Here is a 7,862-nt window from a genome sequence, read left to right as displayed (position 1 = left end):
ATAGTGTCCTGTGAGATCTGGCTTCTGTCACTGTTCTTCTGTAACCTTCTGTGAATCTTCATCAGCTACTTCTTCACTTCAATTAGATTGAATAGAGCTTTCATTCATCCTTTCCTAAAACAAAAACACTTCCCAAAACATCCATACATCCAACATAACACTCAACAGAAATTAACAGAATAGACCACAGAGCAACAGAGCAACAGAACAGCAGAACTACAGAAGCTACAGAGCCTTACAGAAGATCAATAGAAAAACAATAAAAACCAAACCAAAACCAATTTAATATTTTATAAACCTTTTAACAACCTCAACCATCTCTCAAAACATTCATTCAACCATCTCAACTACCAAAACAGAAACAAAATAGAAGAAAACATAATTAAATCAGACCTTACAAACCAAACAAAAAATTTACAAAACCCTAAAGAACAACATATCCTCATACTGCCCAAAAAAACATATTATTTCAACACTCAGCAGGCTTTAGTAGGTTGCCATAGTTTGCACATGAGACACTATAGTTTTCTTTAGTATGTTGCAATAAAAAGAGGATTTGTAGATTGAGAGAGTGTTGGACTATCAAGTCATTGTGTTTAAGAGATGATAGCCCATTTTTTTATTTGAAGAGCATGAATGCATGTTGGAGTACTACTACAACCAAAGAAGCAAGGAAGCTACCTACTCGTTAACCCTAAGTAATAGTTGAAGAGAGAAAAAAAAAGGGAAACAAAAGAAGAGGAAGAAGAAGAATAGTGGAAGAGAAAGAGAAAGGAGAACAAAAGCCAATAGAATGTAAATCTTGGTATCATTTTGAAATATTATCAAACATCAATCAAAGATGAACTTAACTAGTGGTTTGAATCAATATATCTATCATACTTTCTTCTTAAGTAACTTAGACCTTGTGGTTTGAATCAGTATATGATATTTCATATGTATAGTTCAAAATATTGAAAGCAATTTGATATTTAACACGCACCCACACCCACACACTCTCTCTTACCACACACAAGATACCCAAAAAAAGAAGGGGAGGAAGGAAGATAGGACCCACCTTAAGGCTTGATGGTACCATTGCTTGCTTTGTGCTCCCTAGTGCTCCTTCACTCTCATGCTTATGCTCTCTCTCTCTCTCTCTCTCTCTCTCTCTCTCTCTCTCTCTCTCTCTCTCTCTCTCTCTCTCTCTCTCTCTCTCTCTCTCTCTCTCTCTCTCTCTCTCTCTCTCTTTGCATTCTTTATGTGAGGGAGAGTGTGTATATGTTTGTATGGAATTTCCTACAACATTTTACATTTTTGTTGCCTCAGTATAGCATTGCTATGTTGGTGATCAACACTAATAGCAATGCTTTTTGCATCATTATAAGCATTAGTAAAAGTGTGATGCAAAAAACAATGTGTCAGGTCGCAATCATCAATAGTATGCCAAGGTTTCCTTATGTAGTGTCGAGACTGCGGCTCAAGGAAATATCAATTTCATAGAAAGTGATTTAGTAATAACAAACTAGCTCTTTATCATGAACAAGACTCAAGTTCAAGATAGAGCCAATTTAGATTTGTATGAATGAACAATTGGCAAACAAATGTCTATTTTCTAGTAATCTTGTGAAAAAATAAACAATCATAAAGTTATGTGAGATAAAATAGAGAATAAGGAAGGATAAGGGTCTTGTGTTAGACTTTTGAAAGCTATGAAAGGAAAATAAGGCTAGCACAATTGACTAGGGAAAGCCCTAGAAATTACATTTACAAGGGTTCCATGAAGTAATGTTATTATTTTTAAAAAACCCTCCAAGATTATAAAGGAGAAATAAGGTTGCACATGACTTGATAATTTAGTTTTGAGCATTTCGTGTTATGGACTCATTTGTACAATAAGATCATAGTGTGGATATTCAAGTTTCATGTACCCTTATCTACTTGACCTCACATGGGTAAACAAAAAGTTATTATGCATTTTCACATTGATTGTTTTATAGCTAACACATGTTATAGTGCCATCACATCAAGATGCATGTATAATACCACATTAATGCTTATCAACTTGTGTAGTTTGATAGAAAACTAATCAACAAAGTAAAAGGCATATGTAAGAAGATTTTGAGTGAAGATGAAAGTTGAGATAATTGCAACCCAATATAATTACCAAAAGGAATTTGTAACGTTATTACTACCTTGATCTTTATTAGTTGGTGATAAAAGAACTGCAATTATACAAGGTCAAAGTACAAATAAATTGAGCTTGAGAGAGCTAATCATCATGCAAATTCAAAGGTAGTGCCAATGGAACAAACAATTGATTTATACATCAAGAATATTCTCCGAGTTGGATCTTCTTGCATTGGATGGATAGGATATGAAGAGAGAGCACAAGGGGAGTAGGGAGACCATGTACCTAGTGGTTCACACAAAAATTTGTCAGCTACAACTCATGGAGGTTCCACAGTGAGGGATGAGGAAGTGTTGTGATGGTAAAGGGGATCAGATGATATGAAGAGGGGATCATGTAGTGGTTTCACACAAGTTGGGGACAATTTTTGATGGAGGATTGGGAATGATGGATAAGGAAATAGTTGGATAGTAGTGGGAGACCTTGTGTTAGGAAACCCTATGTGGGGGGAAAAGAGTTGGAGGTTCAAGGATGACAGATGTGAAAATGCTAGGATGGTATGGGGAATGGGTGAGCGAAAAGGGTGAAATGTTGGAAGTTTGAGAGTGATGGATGAGAAAATGTAGGGATGGTATGAGGAGACCATAATCGGTAAGGGGAGATGGTGCTTGAGGGTGGCAAATGATGGATGAGGAAACGCTTAGGTGGTATCATGATGAGGAAGCCATATAAGGGTTGGATGATGATAGGTAGGAAGGTACGAGAAACCTTGGGGTAAAAAAACCCTTAGGTTAGGGGTGTGGAGGGAGAATAGGTGGTATGATGGGAAGCGATAGTTGGGAAGGAATGATGATGGGTATGATGAGGAAGCGATAGTTGGAAATGGATGATGAAGGGTAGGATGGTATGAGCAACCTTGGGGTAAAGAGACCCTTAGTTAGGGGCGGCAAAGGGAGGGAAAATATGGAGGACGAATTGATTACTAGGTGGTATGGTGGGGAAGCCATAGCTGGGAAGGGATGACGATAGATAGGATGGTGGAAGAAGAAGAAACCCCTAGGGTAGGGGCGGAGAGGGAGAGGGAGGGTGAGAGGGCGAGGGAGTGACTGAGACTGATAGGGATAGTTAGGCTAGGGGTGTGCATTTACCGAGAACGCGGTTGAAGAGGGCCGGGAGGAGGAACTTGCGGTTGTTGATGCCGACGGCGTTGAAGGAGGCGTTGGTGGCGGGGTCGATGCGGAGTTTGCCGGGGTCGCCGGGGTAAGCGCCCGGGCCGAAGATGCCCGCGCACATGGTTCCCACCTCCAGAGGCACCTGCGGGCTGCCCTCGTAGTAGGCATTCCCGTGCGGGTTGGCCGCGCAGCCGGCCAGGATGGTGGCGATGTTGATGACGATGCCGTCCATGCCGACGTCGCCGTTGGGCGGCCCCCGCGGCGTCTCGGCCGACGAGTAGTCCATGAACTGCGGCAGGGCGAACGGCCAGGCGCACTGGCCCGGGCACTGCGTGGCCGGGTTGCCGACCCACACGAACGGCACCGTCGTCGGCTTCGGGCTGCCGATCTTCACGACGGAATGTGTCGCGCACTGGTTCTCACAGAAGTCCTCGACCAACGTTGACGCCGACGTGATGATGAGGTAGACGGCGAAGGGGTCGTCGGCCGCGAACGCCGACACTGCCGCCTTGGCGATGGCCTTGAGGTCCTTGCCGGACAGCTGCGAGCCCCTCGAGGAGTTGCGGTCCGTGAGCTGGCCGGACAGCCGGATCCGGGGCGATATCGACGATCCGTTTGCGTCCTTGTAGCTGCTCATGGTACTCCACCACTGTCCCACTGTCGGAGCTCCGTCGGCTCCCCCGGCACCCGCCTTCGGCGACTTCATGGACGCGAAGAAATCTGTCACTATCTTCCGTTGCTGCTTCGTGAAGTTGCCGTACCACACTATGTACACGTCCAGATATGGCTTCCTCGATAGCACCGGCCCTCCGTGATACTTCAGTACGGGCTTCGGGCCCGACACCAGCACTCCCTCGCACGGCCACATCAGCCCTAGCCATGCCGCCGCTATCACTGCAGCAGCTCCGCCTACTATCGTCATCAGTGCTGATGCTGGGTATGATTGCCTCATCATCCTTTTGTGGCTTGTCTGATTATCAGAGTGGCTTGGAGATAATTACCGGCTTAAGCTGCCGCTGATCACCCCTGCAGCTGCCGGTGAGATTTACCTCAGGCTGCCTGATTGATCCCGTGTGCTGCTTGATTCAGTGAGCTTACGTCTGACTGAACTCCTTGATATTACTTAAATCTACACCTCGTCACACTCAGCTGAGTCGGAGCTTACCCCGCATATCATAGCTCCAAGTTAACGCATCAGCAAACATGTGCTAGCGAATGGTCTCAAAATATTGTGCCCTATAATGCCTACCCCGGCTTGCATGCAAGGCCGATGATGGTAATATTCACTCGGTCTGTGACGGTTGATCTGAGGATACTGTAACCAATCTACGACGCATGGGCTTGCGTGCGAGTGCAGATATTCACGTCCTGTGTGGCGCTGGATCTGGAGATACTCTAAGCCAAGGACCTAGCCCCGCATCCGCTTGCATGCACTAGAGTTGTAAAGGAGTCTCCTATATATCATCACCTCCCTTTCTTAGGTTATGCGGAGTGAGGACTAGAAAACTACGAAGGGCTTGTGACAGGTAAACCAACCCTTGCGGCAAACTGGCTTTCCCCCTTTGATTGAGGTGGACAGGGAACACCTTTGCCTTCCAAAAGCATTAACACACCTCAATCTCACATCATGCAAGCGTTCCCAACCAAAGTAACGGTCCTTTTTATACAAAATTGAACATTTTATTCAAAAAGGAAGGTGCCTCTTGACATGCATCTCTATGGCGAGTCAAACTTTGTGGAGATTCTAGATTCTTTTGCGCCTCTATTCACGAGTACTCTTATTTCCACAACCGCTTCCTTCCAAGGAAAATAGGTATACAAATGCATTTCAACGCTTTTCTCCCAAGGATTATATATACATTTAAAATCATACCTAGAGCCACATAATTCAACCTTATCAACAAACAACCAATGCCATTTACCTACTAAAGCAAAAGATCTAGAAAGTTACATGATGGCACACTTGTTCTAGCATACATAACTCTGATCCCAATGAGAATTAGTAAAGGTTTGACAATGATAACATTAATGGTGCACCTCTACTTACAGCCTGGATCTACACAATCCCTTTTTCCATGACTTGCATGTGACAAAGCCAAGTATAACGCTTAAGTCATAGCACTCTAGATTTAGTACATCCTCCTAGAACCCTAAATGCACGTTTATGAAATAATATAATAGTGTCCACCTGCTCTCTTAAGTCACTATTTTGAACATACTTTTATATTCTCTCAAACCATGATCACTACCTTTATGCTTCGATCCTCAAGGAAGCTTGATATGAAAGTCGACTTATTTTGATCTATACACAGCCTACCTCAATGTCTATTTGATTTGCACATTGTTGCATTCAAGTAAAAGGTCAATATTGCCCCCTTTCTAAGAAATAACTTTTTGAATATGCTTGTGCTTCAAAAAGTCAATCTCCCCATGATGAAATAGAATTAGCCTTTTGTCTTTCCCATAGTAAAAGAAGTCTTAGAAAATTTACCTTGCTTTTAGACACACTCACTTTATCGCCCACATGAGCAACATGCTTGACTAAGTTTGCATACCTACACAGAGGAGTTTTATTGAGCTTGCAATCAAACTTACAAAGTGAACATACATTCTTTTTTTAAGTAGTTTCATGGAGCACATGCAAGATTATGCTTCTAGCAAGATGACTGGATGATGCTTCTAGCAAGATAACTCTAGTGTAGTGTGAAAAACAACTGATTTAATATTATTGAGATCAAATCTAGATGAAAAGGGACATTCAAGGACCTCAAAACTCATAGGACTTCTTTATATTTTAAAGAGGCAATTCAACTTTTAATATTCATGTATGTCATGTGGAGCATATTGAGTTTGCAAAATCATTTAAGCACCACCTACCATTTCAACTTGCACTTGATTTGTTTTGTTAATTGGATTTCTATATCTTGCTATTATTATCATGACAAAAATACACATGCAAATGCACTTTGCATTATGTTTTCTAACCAACTTAAGAACTACAATATATCATGTAACATGTATATTTTTCCTTTATGGCATGTAATCCATAAGGAACCCATGAAAAAAATGTTTTTCCTTAACTCTAAGAGCGACTAGTCCACTATTAGATTTCATTAAGGATTAAAGTTACATTATGAATTGGTTCTCTTCTAACTTATGATTATGTTTATGTAGCTCATCTATGTGACACCAAAATACAAAGATATTCGTATAGAGTAGGCACTTGAGAGAGAGAGAGAGAGAGAGAGAGAGAGAGAGTCCATGGGTAAAAGCATACTAAGATGGTTAAGGGGTTCACTATATATAAATGCTCCATATCACATATAGTCAAGTCTTAAATAAAAATACATTTATCTATGAAATTTCCTAAATAAAACATACCCATTTTCTATTTAGTCTGTGTATAAGTCCTTTTTATGGTACTCTTTTGTATGTAAAAAAAGACACTTTGAAAATCTCGGGTGCACAGATCAAATGCCGTAAGCGCGCGTAGTGAGCGTCAAAAGGTCCCCAAGAACAAAAGAACTCTACTTTTTGCACACAAATCAATGTAGAAAGCTTGTACGACATGAACAAGAGACCAATTGGGTGCAATCTCCCCCCATGCCTTGTGTGAGCGCTCCACAAAGCATGTATTTCATATATTATTAATCTTCAAGCTCAAAAATAGCCCAAATTACAAAATAGCACTCTTTTGCTTTTGAGTTTGTGTTTGTGCCAATAGAGAATTAAAGCTAATGGGCGCCCAAGAAGTCAGGCATACCCAAATACAATGTCCAAATACAAATATCTAAATCGTGCGCCCATGCGCATAAAAAAATAATAAATAAATATCAAGCGCCTTGATAAATAAGCACGACAAAATATAGGCGCCATGCCTAAGACACGCACCCATCAAAATATTGACGATAAATTTGAATACACGCTATCCTCCAATGCTTTTCATTGCCACCGCTGCTCGCTCTACATATCAACTGAAGCATTCACAATCGTTAGTAAAATAATACAATTAAACCGACAAAAGTGAATACCTAGCAGTCTTCAATTACATAAATAAATTGGTTAGAAATCAATCCTAACCTTAATTTATCATGAGTGCACACTCTAAACTCATAAACATTTATTAATTTAAATATGTATTTTGCAAAATCACCCGCTATAGAATCACCCATGTACACATAAAATTAACAAAACGCCCGAAAAGGATAGGCGTCCCCATCAACTTCTCGCACAAAGAATCCACTTTGTGTATAAGCCTCGGTAATAAAATCTTATGGAATCCACGGTAAAACCTCACGGAATCCACCGTGGAATATGCCTCCTGGCATCATACACCCGGGGTGGGATAGCAATTGTCCTCAATTGATATTAGCTCAATGTGGAGCTAACAGAGTGGGGAAAGCATTTAATTCTCTAGCGTGCATCCATTGGGCCTCTTCAATAGGACGGTTTTTAAACTTGACCAAATATCTAGAGTATCTACGGCCAGTTCTAGTGGTCATAAAGTCAGTATCTATAATAGTTTCAGGCTCAAGGATTTCAGTCTCTTCATCTAGCAAAGGTGGGTTTTCATAGACAGG

General features: G+C 41.4%; 1 pseudogene; it reads right to left on the bottom strand.

The window, feature by feature from the left end:
* Nucleotides 1-2,174: 2,174 nt before the first annotated feature.
* Nucleotides 2,175-4,854, bottom strand: LOC148026847 (protein EXORDIUM-like 1 pseudogene; annotated as a pseudogene).
* Nucleotides 4,855-7,862: the final 3,008 nt, after the last annotated feature.

The sequence above is a fragment of the Lygodium microphyllum genome, chromosome 13 (assembly GCF_053477565.2).
Source record: "Lygodium microphyllum isolate KBCC chromosome 13, Lygodium_microphyllum_v1.1.10, whole genome shotgun sequence".
NCBI lineage: Eukaryota > Viridiplantae > Streptophyta > Polypodiopsida > Schizaeales > Lygodiaceae > Lygodium > Lygodium microphyllum.
Note: the sequence above shows the minus strand (reverse complement) of the source record. Positions and strands in the feature narration are given on the sequence as shown.